Source organism: Schistocerca americana, chromosome 6, assembly GCF_021461395.2.
Source record: "Schistocerca americana isolate TAMUIC-IGC-003095 chromosome 6, iqSchAmer2.1, whole genome shotgun sequence".
Taxonomy (NCBI): domain Eukaryota; kingdom Metazoa; phylum Arthropoda; class Insecta; order Orthoptera; family Acrididae; genus Schistocerca; species Schistocerca americana.
The window spans coordinates 320,870,724-320,893,041 of NC_060124.1; the positions used below are offsets into that span (position 1 = coordinate 320,870,724).

At 42.5% G+C, this 22,318-nt stretch overlaps 1 protein-coding gene across 2 annotated transcripts in view; it reads right to left on the reverse strand.

The window, feature by feature from the left end:
• The window catches only part of LOC124619721 (sodium-coupled monocarboxylate transporter 1-like), a 180,450-nt gene extending 165,443 nt beyond the window's left edge, over nucleotides 1-15,007 (reverse strand). For both annotated transcript variants that reach the window (XM_047146284.1, XM_047146283.1), the window contains exon 1: nucleotides 14,918-15,007. The gene's annotated coding sequence lies outside the window, so the exon portion shown is untranslated. The remainder of the gene's footprint in view (nucleotides 1-14,917) is intronic.
• Nucleotides 15,008-22,318: the final 7,311 nt, after the last annotated feature.

Consider the following 22,318-nt stretch of genomic DNA (forward strand, 5'->3'; position numbering starts at 1 on the left):
CGCAACAATATTGCAGCACTTAATTTTTCCTTGACCAAAAAAAGCGGATGTTGTATCACATCCGCTAAAGGCGTGAGTGAACAGAATATATTCACTGTCAAACTCGCAAGATGCAGTGGAAAACCACTTGTCTTCTGCATTTCCTCTTCCTGGCTTTAAGAAAAATAAGTTTTCAATGCCTTGCCCCAAACCGGTCATGAGCACAAGCAGGTCAACATCTTCTCCTACAATGACAACACTTCCAAAATCTTTGGTTCTTGAAATGGCAGATGTTAGAATCATAACGTCAGCAACTTCTCGTGCCTGGTGCACTTCAATGCTACACTCCAGAAATTCCTGTTTAAGAAGTGTGATCAAACGCATCTTGTTTCGTTCTTTGTACAAGAACTTGTCTTGAGGGACTTGGTTCACCATCTCTGATTCAACCACAACGTCAACCGAAGAATGTCTTTTGGAGCTACGAATCCTCTCAGCACTCTTTGTGCTACATTTGTCTCCCTCACATGGATACCCATCAAATACAATAGCAAATTGAGATCCAATATGACGTTGCTGATAAGAAACATAGCTTTGGACTATTGACTTTAAATCAAACATTTCGAGTCCAAGTCACTTTGTGGATAAGGTACCCTCCATCAATGAGAAAAAATTTACTCGGTCCATCTGACTTCACATCTTCCACTGGAACGAAGGCATTGTAGAATGAAGATTTTGTTCCTTTTCGCATGCCTTTTTCTGAGAATAGGGACATTGGGTTCGGAGCAAGTTCATATTTCAGAAAGGCTTTTAACTCTTCTTCACTTTGTTTCATTAAACAAATCCTTTGGAAAAGAGTTAAAGGATCAACAGGAGTAATTTTAGTGCTCCCAGCTTTTACAGAATTGAACGTAGAAAGGAGACTCACAACTTTATCTTTTCTACGGAACTTTACATCGTGGAAATTGTCACCAACTATTCTTTTCATGCCTTTTTCCCCCTCTTCGTGACATATACGACAATTAACATCCTCCGTTCCGACAACACCACTGCTGATAGACATTAAAAAATCACTTTCAGGGAAGGGAGGGCGCACTGAAAACCAATCAATTCCTACATACTTTTTCTTATAACTGATCATTAACGTCAATCAACTGTAGTGCACTGTTGCTATATGAGTTAACATATTGTCATTTCGCCATTTGGAGATAGTGGGGGGAGCTGTGGACGCTAAAAAATGGATTGACAAGTGGAGAAATCGTAAAATTTCCAACATATTCTTGTGTTTGAGTTCAATAGAGGGGTGACAGCAGCGGAGGCAACCAAAAACATTTGCGCCGTGTGTGGGGATAATGCCACTGGACACGGCGCAGCAAGAAAATGATTTTCTCGTTTTGAGGAGTATTAGTACAGTGAAACTGTCAGAAAAAAAGTCTGTACCTTGCATGCAATCGTATTACATGTTGTAACACAAATAAACTTCACGCAATCCGACAAGGATGTGTTCGTAGTTACTGAATATGATGCTGTTTGTCCTGGCCCTGCAGCAGAGTGAGATGGTAAATTCCAATGAATAACATGATGAGTAATATGTTTATACTACACAAATAGAAACTGAAATAACAGTGTTCAAAAATTAGGTAATTTGCCACTTTGCTCGAAATTTGAAAAATTGGTATTTTTTGACGCGCTGTAGCGCCTTAGATACTGGGAGTAGAAAAAAGTGGTAAGAATCAAATTTGTAGAGAATTTTGTGCTCTTTAAAAAAGAAAATAGACGTCAAAGCGATATGAGCAAATGAAACTGATATATTTTGAAAAAACTGAAAAAAGTCCGAAATTTTCGAAGTTTTTTGACTGCAGAAAGTTTTCCCAAGAGAAATTTTGTTGGCAAAACTTGGTTTTCTAACCTTTCCAACAATATGAACGAGTTAAAAAAATGAAATCTTCTACCCCACCTTTTGTAAGGTACAGACTTTTTTTCTGACAGTTTCACTGGACTAATACTCCTCAAAACGAGAAAATCATTTTCTTGCTGCGCCGTGTCCAATGGCATTATCCCCACACACGGGACAAATGTTTTTGGTTGCCTCCGCTGCTGTCACCCCTCTATTGAACTCAAACACAAGAATATGTTAGAAATTTTACGATTTCTCCACTTGTCAATCCATTTTTTAGCGTCCATGACAATATGTTAACTCATATAGCAACAGTGCACTACAAATAAAAATGACAATCGATAAATAAACCCACAGCAACCGGAATACCAAAATGCAAAACAGAAACGCTACGAACGTATGCACCATCTTAATAGTATACTGGCTGAAGCAACTTCACTACTTTTCTATCTGCATATTCCCAACCTGTAACACAAACAATTTATGTCATTTATAATTTTGAAGCATTTATTGACTATGCCCTACCTATATTCGTGTATATATATTTTGTTACTGTTTATTTTTATTTCTTGTTTTGTATTAAGCATGAACCATTTCTGTACTTATGTAATAAAACGTGTGAAAACGTAGTATGGTCATACGTTTATTTGAAGGGCCAATAAAACTATATCGACAGGCTAAGAAAACTTGGAGGGATGTACTTCTTTGTCAAGGAGACAAAAGCTCGCCAATTGAAAAGGTAGAAGACGAGTGCCGAGATTGCCAACTGACGACAAACCGCCAGTGAGCAGTCAGCCATCATTGTGGACACGTTCAGATCTAATACAAGGCTGAAATATTTGAAACTCCATGGGAATATTGGCTTCGGTGATCGTTGGCTCTGACATTAAAGATGTGGAATGTGCAAACAGAGATCCAGTACAATTGCTAATTATAAAAAAAGAGCCACGTTTGAGCCCTGTAAACACCGAGTGAAGAAGAATTATATGATCTGCTGAATGGAATGGACAATCTAATGATGCAGAATATGGATTGAGAGTAAATCGAAGAAAGACGAAAGTAATGAGAAGTGGCAGAAATGAACACAGCGAGAAACTTAACATCAGGATTGATGGTCACGAAGTAGATGGTTAAGGAATTCAACTACCTAGGCAGCAAAATAACCGATGACGGAAGGATTAAGGAGGACATCAAAAGCAGACTAGCAATGGAAAAAGGGCATTCCTGGCCAAGAGAAGTCTACTAGTATCAAACATAGGTCTCAATTCGTAGAAGAAATTCCTGAGAACGTGCATCTGGAGTACAGCATTGTATGGTAGTGAAACATGGACTGTGGGAAAACCGGAACAGATGAGAATCGAAGCATTTGAGATGTGGTGCTACCGACGAATGTTAAAAATTAGGTGGACTGATAAGGTAAGGAATGAGGAGGCAAAATAGAAGAGGAAAGAAATATGTGGAAAACACTGATAAGGAGAAGGATGATAAGACATTTGTTAAGACATGAGGAAATGGCTTCCATGGTGCTAGAGGGAACTGTAGAGGGCAAAAACTGTAGAGGAAGACAGAGTTTGGAATACATCCAGCAAATAATTGAGGACGTAGTTTGCAAGCGCTACTCTGAGATGAAGAGGTTGGCAGAGGAGAGGAATTCGTGGTGTGCCGCATCAAACCTGTTAGAAGACTGATGACCCAAAAAAAAATAATAATCGCTGAGATTGAAACTACCCAATATTTGAGGAAATCGACGTAGTGCTCCGCATTTTCGCCTCTGATCTTTAGACTTGTAAATTACTATGTGTTATGGGTTCTTTTACCAATACAGTTTAAGTTACAGGGAGTGGACAAAAATATGTAAACCTAACAAACACAACACATTACCATGTCTGTGACGATGTAGGAAAAGTGTTGGCATCCGAAACCGCTTCCAGTCATCTTGGAATGGATAAATACAGGTCCTGTGTAGTTTTCAAGGAAATATTCTACCATCCTTCCAGCGAAATAGTGGCAAGTTGAAGTAACGATGATGGAGGTGGGTGGCGATTGCGTACCCTTCTCTTCAAAGCAGACCACAAATGCTCAGTAATATTGAGATCTGGTGGCCGCTGGCCAGTGGAGATGGGACCATTTATCCAGGTGCTCACAGTGCGTGTACTGGAGAATGTGAGCTGAGTGGACAGGGGCACTATCGCCTTTAAACACAGCAACACTATTGGAGATCAAACATTGTACCATAGGATGGGCTCGATCAACTAAAATGGTCACATAGTCCTCGACAGTAATACGACGTTCCAGAGTACCGATGAGTCCACTGGAATACCACGATACGACTGCCCAATCTTCAAAGAACCCCAGTCATCTTTTTTAGCTTTTTGGTGATTTGTGGAAAACAGTCAATAAAAGTTAAGTGGTATGGATCTAGAATAGAAAAATGTAGAAAAAGCTGCAATATGTTACACTACTCTCTTAAAACAAGTGAACCCATGAGCGTGCAATCTAAATTCGAATCCATATTCCGCTCTCCACATTACGATATCAGAGTGCGTGACGTGTTCAGCGAGCTCTTCCTGATCCGCCGCCCCCACCCTTTCTCTCCCATGTCTACATAACTTCACCACTCCCACTCATTCTCCTGTCGCACTCAAGACTGTCGCACCAGATGAACGACAGCCGGTAAGTTCCGTGTAAGTTCGAGTATTGATTTTACCGCCATAGTCATTTCATGATATACAGAACGAGAAGTACCTCGGTGGCTAAGTGGACTACGAAGAACAATGTGTGATCTGGAATTGTGCATGGAAAACGCTGGTCCTCACTAGCAGGACCGTGCCGAATCTCATGACAAAAGAGGATGCATCGATACCAGCCTGGAGATTTTTTTCCCGTAGCCAAAAATAATTATTACGTGCGGATTCTTACACGTTTTTTAACTTATGTCTTATGTAAAAGAAATCCAAACACTGGAGAGTGCGTCTACTGTGTGCTTTAAAAAGAGTGATTAATGCAAAATAAGCTCAATCACAATTAAGTGGAAACATTTCCAGATTTCCTCTGGATTACACTACCTGCATCATAACTAGTACTCATCTACACACATTGACTCAACGTTGGTATTTCATTTCCAGTAAAATTTTTAATTTCAAGCATAGTTTTGGTTTAAAGAACGATTTTAATTTGAAAAAGAATTGTGGTTTTCAAGGAGAATCTGATCTGTCAAGGAGGGTTTTAGTTTTCACGAAGCTTTTAGTTTCCAATATTTTTTTCAGTTTTCAAGTCTTTTTTGAAGTTTCTAAGTTTTTTAGTTTTCAAGAAGTTCTTTATTTCAAGAAGATTTTTGGTATTCATAAAGCTTTTTAGTATTCAACAAGATCTTTAGTCGCCACGAAGTTAGTTTACTTTCAAATGTCGAGATTATTTTAGTTCTGAACGCGAGTTTTAGCTTTTAACGTCCCATCGGATAAGAGATCATTACGGTTGAAGCACGGTTTCGGAGAAAGGAACCAAAGAGATAAGGACCTCACCGACATCTTCCTTCTGCTGTTTTTGGATACCGCGGTAAACCTAAATCCCTATTTTTGGGGGAGAACTAAGTCCAGCTCCGTCCAGAAAAGCGTCGTGACGACTGCAACACTTAGTCACCTAATACTGCAAAATAGACACTCCCGACTGACGAGCAGTCGGACGAACAAGGTGGAATAATTACATTTCCTGAGAATTCTTCAAATGGATCTCACTCTGGCATCCTTCCGACACATTTTTTTATCTGACAGTAAGTTACGTATTAGATTTTTTACGGTTGTGGCTGTTTCGTGTGCTTGGTCTCCAGTGGTACAATAAAACAATAGTGGGGTCTTTCCGACTGTTTACGCTCATAATGTTGACATTTACATGTAAATGCAGAATGATACTTAACAAACGAATGTTGTAATCGAGTGGCTTAACATGAGCACGTGCGTGTGTGTGTGTGTATGTGTGTGTGTGTGTGTGTGTGAGAGAGAGAGAGAGAGAGAGGGAGGGAGTGCGAGTGTGTGTTTTCGTGAAATGTGAAATCTGGAGTAATATTGTTATTGTAATCAGGTAAGTGGCAGGCATGTAGGCATAGTAGCACTTTAAATACGTACCATATACGCTACCTTTCTAACATTTTCAAATCATAACAAGTTAACGTACACACGATGCATAGTTGAAATAGAAAATAATACATTTATTTATTGTAATTCTTGGTATAACGGCAAACCAAAACAACCAACCGTAATACAAAGAAAACCTGCTATACATTTGTGCCAGGAATGAAATGCTGGTCTAATTACAGTCTGTGTGACGTCCTCCATATGAGCACTAAAAGGATTCCGTTAAATTTCAGTTACGCGATAAATCACACTCTCATTTACTAGCTGTTAGTTCAACTAAATACCTAGGAATTACAATTACGAACAACTTACAGCGATGAGCCAAAACAGTACGGCCACCTGTTTAATAGCTTGTCTTTCCGTCTGCGTATCACAAAAATGGTTCAATTGGGACTTAACTGCTGCGGTCGTCAGTCCCCTAGAACTTAGAACTACTTAAACCTAACTAACCTAAGGACATCACACACATCCCTGCCCGAGGCAGGATTCGAACCTGCGACCGTAGTGTTCTCGTGGTTTCAGACTGTAGCGCCTAGAACCGCTCGGCCACTTCAGCCGGCGGGCGTGTCATAGATCCGACAGCTATTTGGTAGGTTTGTGGAGGTACGTGACATTAGATGTCTACGAACAGGCCATGTAATTCACGTACATAAGGGGCCGCTGATTTGCGTACGCAGTAATCGAGCCCGATAGTGACCCATGGGTTCCATAAGATTTACATCGGGCGAATTTGGTGAACAAAACGTCAACGTGAATTCACCCTCCTCAAACCGCTGTAGCACGGTTGAGACTCGGAGATACGGACAATTATCCTTCTGAAGGATGACATCTCCGTCGGGGAAGACGTCAAGCATGAACGGATGCAGGTGGTTCGCAGCTGTCAGCGTGTCTTCTACATCTACCACATGTCCCATGCAAGCGTAGGAGAATGTCTCCCACAGCATAATACTGCTCCCACAAGGCTGCGTCCGTGGCGCTCTGTACTTTTCGAGCTGCCTTTCACCTCGATGACGGCAATCGACGTAGCGTAGCAAAAATGTGATTCAACTGAAGGGCCGACCCGTTTCCATTGATCGGTCGTCGAATCCCGATGGTCTCGTACCTACTGCTGTCGTAATTGACAATGTCTTTGGGCCAAGATGTGAACACACAGATGACGTCTCCTGAGGAACTCAGCTATGTACGATGAACGGTGTGCTCCGAAACACTTATGCGTGCACCAGCATTGTGCTCTTTCGGCAGAGATGTCACAGATCACTACCTCTCCTACTTTACAAGCAGGCAAGCCTCCGAATCCCACGTTCTGTGAAAAGTCGTGGACGTCCAGCCATTTAGCACCTAATGGTAGTTTCACTGTCCTTCCACCTTTTTCCGTAAATGCTCACTACAGCGACGCGTGAAAAATCGACCAGCTTAGCCGTTTTGGAGATACTCATTCACAGACTCTAGGTAATAATAATCTGTCCTCTGTCAGAATCGTTTCTGTCAGTGGATTTCCCCATTTGGAGCACAATTATTCGCTAGGGTGATCCCCCGTCCGTGTCTGCTCCACTTACATACTTTTGTTACCACGTCACGTACCCCCAACCAGGCGACAACAAACCTCGTGGTGGGCAGTGGTCTTAATGTTTTGGCTTATCAGTGAGCCGGCCGATGTGGCCAAGCGGCTCTAGGCGCTTCAGTCCGGAACCGCGCTGCTGCTACGGTCGCAGGTACGAATCCTCCCTCGGGCATGGATGTGTGTGATGTCCTTAGGTTAGTTAGGTTTAAGTAGTTCTAAGTCCAGGGGACTGATGACCTGAGATGTTAAGTTTCATAGTGGTTAGAGCCATTTGAACCATTTGAGCTTATCAGTGTAAATAGGAAACAGTATATAGAAAATGTTGTGAGGAAGGCAAACCGAAGACTACATTTTAGTGGCAAAACACTTACAAAATACAGCAAATAGAGAATGTCTATACGACGCCTGCACGTCCTCCTCTGAAGTATTTCTTCGCTGTCTCGGGCCCTTACCAGATATTATTTACGGAAGCCATCGGTATACTTCAAAGAAAGCCAACTCGTTTTATACTATTGAGAAATAGTGGAAAGAGTGTCACGAATATGGTATGCGAGTTGGAGTGCGAATAATTACACACACGTTAATGAGTCAAATACTGAATAACATTCTTTTGAAGCGGCGACGGCTACGACAGGTGCAGGAAGAAAGCCAATGAAGTTCTGGAAGGTACCAACAGGGATGTGGAGCCATGCGACTCCACTGCCGTGGGCAGTTGCGCTATATTTTACGGCTGAGGATCCTTGACGCGAACAGCCTGATCGAGGTGGTCCCTCAGATTCTCGGATGGGTTTAAATCCGGGGAATTTGGAGGCCAGGGGGTTACGGTAAACTCATCCTGGAGCTCTTCGAGCCACGCATATACACTGCGAGCTGTGTGAACAAGTTGCATTGTGCTGCTGGTGTCGAAGGAAACGAAATCGCACGTAGGGGTGAACTTGGTCCCCGAGGATGGATGCACACTTGTGTCCATCCGCTGTTACTTCCAGAACGACGACACCACCCACGAAATGCTACGAAAACAGTCTGCAGATCTACATCTACGTCTACAAACATACTCCGCAATCCACCATACGGTGCGTGGCGGAGGGTAACTCGTACCACAACTATCGTCTTCTCTCCATGTTCCACTCCCAAACAGAACGAGGGAAAAGTGACTGCCTATATGCCTCTGTACGAGCCCTAATCTCTCTTATCTTATCTTTGTGGTCTTTCTGCGAAATATAAGTTGGCGGCAGTAAAATTGTACTGCAGTCAGCCTCAAATGCTGGTTCTCTAAATTTCCTCAGTAGCGATTCACGAAAAGAACGCCTCCTTTCCTCTAGAGACTCCCACCCGAGTTCCTGAAGCATTTCCGTAACACTCGCTTGATGATCAAACCTTCCAGTAACAAATCTAGCAGCCTGCCTATGAATTTCTTCTATGTCCTCCCTCAATCTGACCTTATAGGGATCCCAAACGCTCGAGCAGTACTCAAGAATAGGTCGTATTAGTGTTTTATAAGCGTTCTCCTTTACGGATGAACCACATCTTCCCAAAATTCTAACAATGAACCGAAGACGACCATCCGCTTTCCCCACAACTGCCATTACATGCTTGTCCCACTTCATATCACTCTGCAATGTTACGCCTAAATATTTAATCGACGTGACTGTGTCAAGCGCTACACTACTAATGGAGTATTCAAACATTACAGGATTCTTTTTCCTATTCATCTGCATTAATTTACATTTATCTATATTTAGAGTTAGCTGCCATTCTTTACACCAATCGTAAATCCTGTCCAAGTCATGTTGTATCCTCCTACAGTCACTCAACGACGACACCATCCCGTACACCACAGTATCATCAGCAAACAGCCGCACATTGCTATCCACCCTACCCAAAAGATCATTTATGCAGATAGAAAACAACAGCGGACCTACCACACTTCCCTGGGGCACTCCAGATGATACCCGATGGACACTCATCATCGAGGACAACGTACAGATCATAACGTTCCCTTCTCCGACCTGGACCCGTCCAACGATTTGCTTTCCGACCGTGCACGCCCATGGTGACCTAATCGATGGAGCAAAAACGTGATACATCTGGAAAGATCAGCTGCCACCACTCGGCGGGCGTCCAGTTGTTGTACGGGCGTGATACTCGTAATTCAAGCTCTAGCGGCCGACGAACAGCAGCCAGGATGGGTGCGTGAACCTGGCGTTTGCTCCTGAGGCCAGCAAGCTGCAGCGTTCGCTGAACGGTCGTTGAGGCGACACTCTCGGTAATGTCTTAGTTCAAGTGGACGGTCAGTTGCTCAAAAGTTGTACGTCTGTTCGGCAATATCCGTCTCCGCAGCAGTCGTTCACCTCTGTCATCTATGGCCCTTGGTGCACCACAGTTGTCTCGGCTCCGGTTTTGGACATGGACGGTATACTTTAACCACGGCGGCACGTGAACCGTCTACAAACCGGCCGTTTCGGAAATGCTTCTACACTTGGCCGAAAGTCAATGATCATACCGTTTTGGGCGTCGGATAAATCGCTCCGTGTCCACATTACGACAACAACTGCACAGTTGCCGGCGTCCCCCGAGACGCTTTGGTCACATTAATGTGGTTCAAAATGATTCAAATGGCTCTGAGCACTATGGAACTTAACACCTGAGTTCATCAGTCCCCTAGACTTAGAACTATTTAAACCTAACTAACCAAAGGACATCACACACATATATGTCCGAGGCAGGATTCGAACCTGCGACCGTAGCAGCAGCGCGGTTCCGGACTGAAGCGCCTAGAACCGCTCGGCCACAGCGGACGGCCTCATTAATGTGACTGGTCCCTGTAAAACAAAGTCGTTTTGATGCAGCGAGATCTTTTCGTGATATTTCGGTCACCAACTTTCTCCTCCGAATGCGAAATATTTTGTTGACACCTACCAACGCAGGGAAAATGACCGTCATAATAGAATAACAGAAGTCAAGAGGAAGTATAAAATATTTAGCTGCTCATTTTTCCTACGTGCCACTCGAAAGTGGAACGGTAGACAAATAATCTGAAAGTTATTCGATGAACCTTCTGCCAAGGGTGAATTACAGAATAGTCATGTAGGTGTAGAGGTAGGTGTTTTCCTGTCCTTGCTGACAAATGATAGCATTGTTTTGTACTGAGTCACAGATGATAACTGCTAACCTGCCTAGCAGTAAAATAATTATGTGCGCTTATTAGTTAATATTATTATGATAACCGCTTTATGACCAAAGTTAAGTTGTTTATTATGTGTGACTGAAATTTATTTGTAAAGATTTTGCTACAGGGTGTCTTACTTCCAAACATGCAATTTACTACATATAAATCCACATCCACACCCTGAAAATCACTGTGAAGTGCATGTCAGAGGGTACTTATCATGGTATGTTAGGGTTTCTTCCCGTGTCATTCAGGTATGATTCACGGCGATAATGATTGCTTACGAAAATGCCCGTTGTAAAGATTTTGTTACAGGATGTCTTACTTCCAAACACGCAATTTACTACACATAAATCTACATACACACCCTGAAAATCACTGTGAAGTGCATGTCAGAGGGTACTTATCATGGTATGTTAGGGTTTCTTCCCGTGCCATTCAGGTATGATTCACGGCAACAGTTATTGCTTACGAAAATGCCCGTGTACGAGCTGTAATTAGCTAATATTGTATTCGCGATCCCCACGTAAGGGTTTTTAGTATATTCCTGCATTCATCACTTAACACCTGTTTTTGAAACTTTCTTAGTAGACTTCCAAGAGGTAGTTCGCTTCTTCTTTCAAGAGTTTGGCAGTACAATTTTTCCACCATTTCCAAGGTGCTCTTCCGTGAGTCAAACAAACCTGTCACCATTCGTGCAGCTCTTCTCTGTATACGCTCAATATCACCTGCGGACCTTATTTGGTACAGCTCCCTCATACTTAAGCAATGTTCTGAAATGGGTAGCACGAGAGATTTGTAATCAGTCTCTTTTCCGGACTTATTGCATTTCCCTAGAATCCTGCTAACTAAGCGAACACTGTCACGTGTTTCACCTGCGTCAGACCCTACGTGATCAAATGGTTCAAATGGCTCTGAGCACTATGGGACTTAACTTCTGAGGTTATCAGTCCCCTAGAACTTAGAACTACTTAAACCTAACTAACCTAAGGACATCACACACATCCATGCCCGAGGCAGGATTCGAACGTGCGACCGTAGCAGTCCCGCGGCTCCAGACTGTAGAACCACTCTGCCACTCTGGCCTGCCCTATGTGATCGTTCAGCTTCATATTCCTATACATTGTTATACCCAGGTACGTGTGTGAGTTGACCAACTGCGACTTATTGATACGTCGGTCATAGGATACTAAGATTTATAGTTTCGTGAAGCGCACAATTTAACATGTCTGATCATTCAAAGCAGCTTGCCAATCTTTGCTACACATGAAGATCTTACTTGCGAATGCGTGTTGAAAAGAAATGCCTCCGAATTTTTTATGTGAAAACTCTTAAAGTAAAAAGAGAAAGTTATTAACATTGTACATATTTATTATTCGTCTCTATTACTTGCAGCCCTCTCAGGCCCGAGGGCTCCGAAAAGTAGCGTCTAACAGGGCGGAGTGTGGTGTGGCTGTGTCGGTTCGTGAGAAACAGCTGTTATAATCGAGTTTCGAATTCGAAGAGTTCGTCCACACATCGAGCACCCTCTCCTTCAGCATGAGAATGCGACATCTGCAACAGCCCAACAACTTGTGTTCGCTGTCACCAGTCGTCCTCCATACAGTCCCGACTTAGACACTTCTCTTGTTCCAAAGCTTAAAGAACCCTTTCGAGGACTTCACTTTGCTAGTGACGATGTGGTGAAAACAGAGTTGTCGTTGTGGTTCCATCAACTAAGTCAACATTCTACAGTGACAGTATCAACAAACTGATCTCTTGTTGGGAGAAACGTTTTAGTCGCCCGGTTGAGCATGTTGAGATATAAATACGTAAACATTAAAAATTAAGGTGTACAATGTTAATAATCTTTGTTTTACTTTAATTTTTTTAAGAAATTTCGCGTTAAAAATTCGGAAGCATTATTTTTCAACAAGCTCTCGTAAATTATGACTAAATATCTGTGAAAATTATTTTCAGATAGTTCTTCATTATAGACAACTAGATAATCTGCGGAAAGACTGAGGTTTCTGTTAGTATTGTATGGATGGCAACTAATGTATAGTATGAACAGGAAGGAGCCCAACACACTTCCCTGGGGCAAACCTGGAGTTACTTCTACATACGTCGAACACTTCCGTCCAAGAAGATATTACGTCCTCCCTACCGAGAAATCCTCAATCCAGTCAAAAATTTTATCTGATATTCCATTCGACCGTGCTTTCGTTAATAAGAGAAAATGTGGTACTAAGTCAAAAATCTTTCGAAAATCAAGAAAAACGACATCTGTCTTGGTCGGTGGCTTTCAGGATGTCATGAGAGAAAAGCACGAGTCCGTTTTCTCAGGATCGATGTTTTCTAGATCCACTGTGATTGCGTTCGTGATTATTGCCTCATAAATCTACATCTACATACATACTACGCAAGATATCGTACAGTGCGTGGCGGAGGGTGTCCTGTGCTGCTACCAGTCGTTTTATTTCCTGTTCCACTCGGAAATACAGCAGGGAAAACGACTGTCTACATGCCTCGGTATGATCCCTGATCTCGGCAGTCTTATCTTCGTGGTCTTTCAATGAAATGTACGTTTGCGGCAGGTGAATCGTTCTACAGTCAGCTTGAGATGCCCGTTCTCTAAATTTTCTAGAGTTACTCGATAAATCAGTCTAACACAAAGCCGTAAATTCAACTAAATACGTAGGCATTACAATTACGAACAACTTAATTTGGAAGGAACACATAGAAAATGTTGTGGGGAAGGCTAACCAAAGACTGCGTTTTATTGGCAGGACACTTAGAAAATGTAACAGACCTACTAAGGAGACTGCCTACACTACGTTTGTCCGTCCTCTTTTAGAATACTGCTGCGCGGTGTGGGATCCTTACCATATAGAACTGACGGAGTGCATCGAAAAAGTTCAAAGAAAGGCAGTACATTTTGTATTATCGCGAAATATGGGAGAGAGTGTCACAGAAATGATACAGGATTTAGGTTGGACATCATTAAAAGAAGGGCGTTTTTCGTTGTGACGGAATCTTCTCATGGAAATCCAATCACCAACTTTCTCCTCCGAATGCGAAAATATTTTGTTGACACCTGCCTACATCGGGAGGAACGATCACCACGATAAAATAAGGGAAATCGGAGCTCGTACGGAAACACATAGGTGTTCATTCTTTCCACCCGCTATACGAGATTGGAATAATAGAGAATTCTGAGGGTGGTTTGATGAACGCTCTCCCAGGCACTTAAATGTGATTTTCAGAGTATCCATGTAGATGTAGATGTAGATGAAGGTCGCCTTCCCTTCGGGATTCCAATTTGAGTTCCCGAAGCATTTCCCTAACACTTGCGTGTTGTTCGAACCTACCGGTAACAAATCTAGTATCCCGTCTCTGGATTGCTTCGACCTGGTGGGGATCCCAAACACTCGAGTAGTACTCGACAATGGGTCGCACTAGTGTCCTATATGCAATGTCTACAGATGAACCACAATTTCCTAAAATTCTCCCAATAAACCGACCTCGACCATTCGCCTTCCCTGTTACTGTCCTTACATGCTTGTTCCATTTCACACTTCTTTGCAACGTTAAGTCTAGATATTTAATAGAGCAGCACACTACTAATGCTGTATTCGAATATTACGGATTTGTTTCTCCTACACATCTGCGCTAACTTATATTCTTGCTGCATTTAGAGGTAGCGGCCATTCATCGCACTAACTAAAAATATTGTCTAACTCATCTTGTATCCTCCTACACTCTCTCATGACGACGCCTTTCCGTACGCCAGAGCATCGTCAGCAAACAGCCGCAGATTGCTCATCAGCCAGCCCGTCAAATCATTTATGCTTGCAGAGAATAATAGTGGTACTATCGTACTTCCCTGGGGCACTCCTGACGATACCCTTGTCTCTGATGAACACTCACCGTCTAGGACAACGTACTACCATGTATTACTTAAGAAGTCTTCGAATCATTCACGTATCTGGGAACGTATTCCGTATGCTCGCAACTTCTGCAGTGGCGCACCCTGTCACTTACTTTTCGAAAATCTAGGCATATGGAAACTGGCTGTTTACCTCCGTCAATGGTTCGCAGGATATCATGCGAGAAAATGGCATGCATATATACGCGTTAACGTAATAATGACGTTGGCGGAGTGAAAACGTCGTGTGAAACTTGTGCCACTTTGGTGAGCGTACCTATGTGTCGGTGCCACACAGGAGCGGGTCGGTCCGGCCGCTTCCAGCACACAGTCAGCCACCAGCTAGTCAGATCCGCATCAGTCTGCCCTCCGCACTGACAGCTGGTTCCGAGGTCCGCTGCACAGCGTGGCTGACAGCACACAGATAACGCTTGTTTTCGCGTCTATGCAGCGTCCTGGTGATGGGCTGCTCAGTTTACTTACGGATCTCCAACACTTCCTTCAGACGCCGCCGCACGTGTACATGCAACGGCCTTTCATAACCGTTGAGGGCAGGAGCTGCTACGCGTCAGGCGGGAACCGAAACCTATGTCTTCACACATATTTTGCAGATCACTGAATAATAGGTGGTACACTGTAATCAAATCAGTATTTCCAATCATATTGCTTTTGCGTATTCAACGGGAAACAGCAACATCGCCTTTCTTGCAAATATTCCTATTCAAGCTTCCTGCCTATCACTGTTCCAGTTTCGTACTGCATATACCGACCTTTTACGATACTATATCTACATCTATATCAACATGATTACTGTGCAGTTCACTATCAAGTGCCTGGCAAAGGCCTCATCATACCACCTTCAAGATATTTCTCTACCGTTGCACTGTCGAAAAGCAATGGGGAAAAACGAATATTTAAATCTTTCCGTGAGAGCTCTAGTTTCCCTTTTTTGATGAAAGTTATCTCATTTCTTCCGACGAAGGAAGCAAAATATGTTCGCATTCGGACGGTGCAGTTGGTGACTGAAATTTCATGAGAAGCCTCCGCCGTAACGAAAATCGCCTTTCTTTTAATGATTCCCGCCCCATTTCATGTATAATATCAGTGGCATTCTCTCCCCTATTTCGCGATAGTACAATATGAGCTGCCCTACTTTGAACTTTTCCGATGTGACCCGGCAATCATATCTAATGTGGATCCCATACCTCGCAGCAATATTTCAGAAGAGGACGGACAAGCGTAGTGTAGGAAGTCTCTTTAGTAGACCTGCTGTATGTTCTATGTTTTCTGCCAATAAGTCGCAGTCTTTTGTTCGCTTTCCCCACAACATTATCTTTGTGATCGTTCCAATCTAAGTTATTCGTAATTGTAATCCCAAAGTATTTAGTTGAATTCACAACATTCTGACTTTTATGATTTATCGAGTAACCGAAGTTTAGCGTATCCCTTTTAGTATTCGTGTGGATGACATAGCACTTCTCATAATTTAGAGTCAATTGCCACTTTTCGCACCAAACAGATACTTCTCTGAATCATTTTGCAATTTGTTTTGATCATATGATGACTTTAAAAGACAGTAGATGGCAAATTATCCGTAAACAATCTAACAGAGTTGCTCATATAATCTCCCAAATCGTTTACATACATCAAGACCAGCAGAGCCCCTATTGTACGTCCCTGAGAAACGCCAGATGTTACTTCTATTTTACTACCAACAGCGACCTTTCTGACAATAAATCACTCATCCAGTCCCACAGCTGAGACGATACTCCGTAGGCATGCAGTTTGATAACGAGTCTCTTGTAAGGAACGATGCAAAAGCCTTCTGAAAATCTAAAAATATGGAACCAGTTTGATATCCGGTGTCGACAGCACTCATTGTTTCGTGAAAACGGTGAGCTAGTTGTGTTTTACAAGAACGATATTTTTGGAATCAGTGGTGGCTACTTGTCAATAAGTGGTTGTCTACGAGATAATTCGTAATGTTTGAAGACAGTATATGTTCCAAAATCCTACTGCAAATCGTCGTTAGAGATATCGCTCTGTAATTCAGCGAGTTACTCCTATTCCCTTTCTTGGGTTCTGAATTTCCCTCTCTGTTTATTGATTGGATAGCCACTTAATTGCTATTTATTTATTTAATTGGATAATAATAATTATTAAAAGGTGGAAATTTTATTTAAGCACTGTTTTTACTCTTTCGATTGTTGCGAGTCGGAGATAGTGCAATGCTGCTCGCTTTGGAGAATGCACATTTTATAAGAATTATATGGTCCAGGAAATACTTTTGCGATCACGGTTGCGATTTAGACGGTATTCGCGTAATTGTACTGATTAAAAGTTATCGTTTCCGAAAGATGCAGGTTCGATTAAAGCTGTGTGCACTCTTGCGCGTGTAATGAAAATATTCATAACACGTCGCGTAACAAAAAGAAACATGCGAATCACAACCGTGATCAAACGAAGAAAATATATGATAACATAAATGTTCTTCGCTGTTATTCAGGACAGGCTCAGATTAAACTTTGCAATTTTTAGTTATAGGAAATCACAAGACGTTACACTTTAGAGATATTTGTTTTGAATAACTTGTATTTACCTTCTCTCTCTCTCTCCTTTTTACAGCCTTTATACCTTCACATCGATTAAGGAACATTTTTTCTCTACCGACCAGTACGAGAACAAAATTCAGACTCAACAAAATGTCTTACATCGAATTATTACATGCTTAACCCTTAACAATCGTATATAGTTTCGTAGTACAAACAATGCTAATTTATTCCGTGCACTAGAAAGTCTTTGATACACTGAGCACAAAAATGAAAATAATAAAATTATAATTACATTTTTAATATCATGAATACTTCTTTAAATCATGAAAATAAGGTTTGACATCGTCGTAATATTAATTTTCATCGTTGTAGCACTACAGTTCAAATGGCTCTTAGCACTATGAGACTTAACATCTGTGGTCATCAGTCCCCTAGAACTTAAAACTACTTAAACCTAACTAACCTAAGGACATCACACACATCCATGCCCGAGGCAGGATTCCAACCTGCGAACACAGCAGCCGCGTGGTTCCGAACTGAAGCGTCTAGAACAGCTTGTCCACAGCGGCCGGCCCTTCCTTGGGCTTTGGTGAGACCTGCGCAGCTTTTCAGTCTTTATTTACGAGTCTTTCTACGAGCGAGCGGTTGTGTATGACATCTAAGTGTGGAACCTAACTGGTATACAGTCTGGAAAAGAGGCTTTTCCTTCATTAAGTGATTTAAGATACTTCGCTACACCGAGGATATCTACTTCTAAGTTACTCATATTGGCACTTGTTGTTCATTCGAATTATGGACTATTTACTTCCTCTCTTTTGGTGGAAGAATATCAGAGAACCGTAATTAGTAACTCTGCTTTAGTGACATTGTCAGCATTAACATTAGTATTACTATCGCACAGTAAAGTTATTTGCCGCGCGGGATTAGCCAACCGGTCCAGGGCGCTGCAGTCATGGACTGTGCGGCGGGTCCCGGAGGACGTTCGAGTCTTCCCTCGGACATGGGTGTGTGTGTTTGATCTTAGGATAATTTAGGTTGTGTGCAAGCTCAGGGATTGATGACCTTAGCAGTTAAGTCCCATATGATTTCACACACACACAGTAAAGTTATTTCTTGCGTCTTACCACTGGTGTGCCTTTCCTGCTATCAGAATCTCTTAGGATTCTCTGCCAGATTTCGAGACAGAGATTCGTTGTGAAAACTATTAAAAGTATCTCTCACTGAATATTGCGCTAAATTTAAAGCTGCTGTAAAAATTCACCCATCCTGCGAATTTTGAGTTCCTTTGGCATGCTTCTCCCGTTGCTTCTGCAATATTCTTCTGACCTGTATTGTGTACCATGGTGGATAAATACAATCTCTTACTAATTTATTTGGTATATACACTAAGTGATCAAAAGTATCCGGACACCTGGCTGAAAATGACTTACAAGTTCGTGGCGCCCTCCCTCGGTAACGGTATAGTATGGTGTTGGCCAATCCATAGCCTTGATGACATCTTACACTCTCACAGGCATACGTTCAATTAGGTGCTGGAAGAGTTTCTTGAGCAATCCAGCCCATTCTTCACGGAGTGTTGCACTGAGGAGAGGTATTGATGTCGGTCGGTGAGGCCTCGAAGTCGGCGTTCCAGAACATCCCACAGGTGTTCTACAGGATTCAGGTCAGGACTCTGTGCAAGCCAGTCCATTATAGGGATTAAACATGGCTGCTTCGCTCAGTGACCGTTTCTAAACTAAAACTGAAACAAATGAGCCCTCGGTCACAATTATTTTTAGTCTTATTGACCAGGTTTCAACACTTCTAAGAGTTCCTTCATCAGAATTAAAACAATTAAAATGGCCTATAACATAGTTACGAATTTATAGGAAAAGACATTTTTATATAAAAAGTGTAAATACTGACTAAGAATAAAAGACAGAGGCAGTACTTATATGTCACATATGGCCTGTTAATTATTTTATATGTGACGTGTAAGTACTGCCTCTGTCTTTCATTCTTAGTCAGTACTTACACTTTTTATATAAAAAATGGCTTTTCCTACAAATTCATAACTATGTTATAGGCCATTTTAATTGTTTTAATTCTGATGAAGGCACTCTTAGAAGTGTTGAAACCTGCTCAATAAGACTAAAAATAATAGTGACCGAGGGGTCATTTGTTTCAATTTTCATTACAGGGATGTTACTATAGTGTAACCACTCCGCCACAGGCCGTGCATTATGAACAGCTGCTCCATCGTGTTGAAAGACGCAATCGCCATCCCCGAATTGCTCTTCAACATTGGGAAGCAATAAGGTGCTTAAAACATCAATGTATGACTGTGCTGTGATAATGCCACGCAAAACAACAATGGGTGCAAGCCCCCTCCGTGAAAAACACGACCATACCATAACACCACCGCCACCGAATTTTACTGTTGGTACTACACACGCTGGCAGGTGACGTTCACCGGGCATTCGCCATACCCTGCCATCGGATCTCCACATTGTGTGCCGGGATTCGTCAGCCCACACGATCTTCTTCCAATGTGCAATCGTCCAATGTTTACGCTCCTTACACCAAGCGAGGCGTCGTTTGGCATTTACCGGCTTGACGAGTGGCTTATGAGCAGCCACTCGACCATGAAATCCAAGTTTTCTCACCTCCCGCCTAACTGTCATAGTACTTGCAGTGAGTCCTGATGCAGTTTGAAATTCCTGTATGGTCGTCGGGATAAATGTCTGCCTATTACACATTAAGACCCTCTTCAACTGTTGGCGGTCTCTGTCAGTCGAGGTCGGTCCGTACGCTTTTGTGCTGCACGTGTCCCTTCACGTTTCCACTTCACTATCACATCGGAAACAGTGGACCGAGGGATGTTTAGGAGTGTGGAAATCTCGCATACAAACGTATGACACGACGCCCAGTCACCTGACCATGTTCGCGGAGCGTCCCATTCTGCATTCTCACGATGTCTAATGACTGGTTGGCTCTGAGCACTATGGGACTTAACTTCTTAGGTCATCAGTCCCCTAGAACTTAGAACTACTTAAACCTAAGGACATCGCACACATCCATGCCCGAGGCAGGATTCGAACCTGCGACCGTAGCGGTCGCGCGGTTCCAGACTGAAGCGCCTAGAACCGCTCGGCCACTTCGGCCGGCTGTCTAATGACTACTGAGGTGACTGATACGGAGTACCTGGCATTAGGTGGCAGCACAATGCAGCTAATAAGAAAAACGTATGTTTTTGGGGATGTCCGGATACTTTTGATCACATAGAGTATCCCTCAACTGCCTTCGATACTATTTCTTTGGATGTGAACCACGTCTCGACTACTGTTACGAAGTCAGATCTGAAGGAATGGAGACTCCCTCTTAGTAAGTCGTCAAGCGAATTTTTATATGATTTTTAAATAAATGTATTTTGCGTTTTGTTTTGTGTATGAATTCTTTTGGGGTCTGCTGTCATGGTGTTTGACAAAAACTCCTGAGAGTAATCCAGAATGAATTTTCACTGTGCAGCTGAATGTGCGCCGATGTGATTCTTCCTGGCAGATTAACACTACGTGCGATGAGCACTTGCCCGCAGAAGTTCCAGTTCTGATCTGGCTCGCGCTTTTAATCTGCCAGGAAACACCACTCAAGTAATTGATCGCCCTAGCGTCCATACGCCTTACCTGTGACTGATTTCACTTTTCGTAACGTTTTATATTATCGCTTCTTAGTACTACCCCTAAATATTTTAACGATGTAACATGTTCCAGATGTTCGCCAGTAATCTTACCATAAATATTTCGGCCTCTTTCCCTTTTCTACAATCATTATATTGTATTTATTCACATTTAAACAGAGCTGTTACTCCATGTGGATGTTTTTGCAGGTCTTTCTGCATTAAGTATGGTCACCTAAAGACGATTCTGTCATCAGCATCGCCTGATGGGGGAACCATAACGAGAAAGAATAATACATATTACATCTATAGATGTACTCCCCAAGCCAAATTACATAGTGTGTCGGAAGGTACTTCTGATACCACTATTTGATTCCCGCCCCCCAGCCTTCCACGTTCCCTGTTCCCTTATCAAAAGGCGCCTGGGAAGAGTGACTGTCGACAGTAACCTTCCGTATTAGCTTTAATTTCTCGTATCTCCTTGTTATGGTGATTTCACAAGAAATATGGGAGAGAAAGTGTATGGGCCTATAAAAAGATTCCGTTGGAGGGCGTTACTGTTGTTACATACAATGTAGCACGACTCCAAAGCGAGTTTATAAGCTCCGACGCATAGGAGAGGGATTAGTGTGACATTCGTAGCTACCCGACATGCGTTCGATAAATGCAGAAACGTGAACTACGGCGACGTTATTACCAAATGTGTCCAAACAGGACAAACGGGATGTTATTCTTTCCTTGGCTGCCGAAGGACAAACACAGGTAGACGTCCGTCGGTGAAGGAAGAATGTGTATGGGACAGTGTGTCTGTAGAAAACCACCATTGTGGAATGGTGTACCAAGTTCTGCACTGGCCGCGGAAAGTAAAAGAAAGCTTTTAGTCAATTTTTTTTTTTAAATCCGATGAACCGTGCATTAATCGTATGGATAAAAACGGGAAATGGGGAGAAATAAAAGTGTTTCGTATTTTTATAAAAGCCAATGAATTGTACATAATTCATGTGGACAGAATGTTGCTGGAAATATTAAACCATCTAGTTCCATTTAATTTTGCCTTCAAGTCATAAATCAACTAAGAACAATGAACAGTGCAGACTGAAGACGCACACAACTGTCGATAGGACAACTCGTGAAACTCATGATGACACGTGCCTACGTCACGTTGACGTAGGGCTCTCCTCACCTAGCGTGAAATGAATGCTACCCATACTAATAAGGGTACTTACTCCTTGTGGAGAAAATTCTTAAAATTTAAGAACTTATTCACCTTGGCAGGCATCTCTACACATATTGGATCTACAGTGGAGCAATCCTGCTGATGCTCTGTTAATTTATCATTTAAACGTAATGTGTTCGGGAACCTAGGACGCCGGCCGTAGTGGCCGTGCGATTCTAGCCGCTACAATCTGGAGCCGAGCAACCGCTACGGTCGCAGGTTCGAATCCTGCTCGGGCATGGATGTGTGTGATGT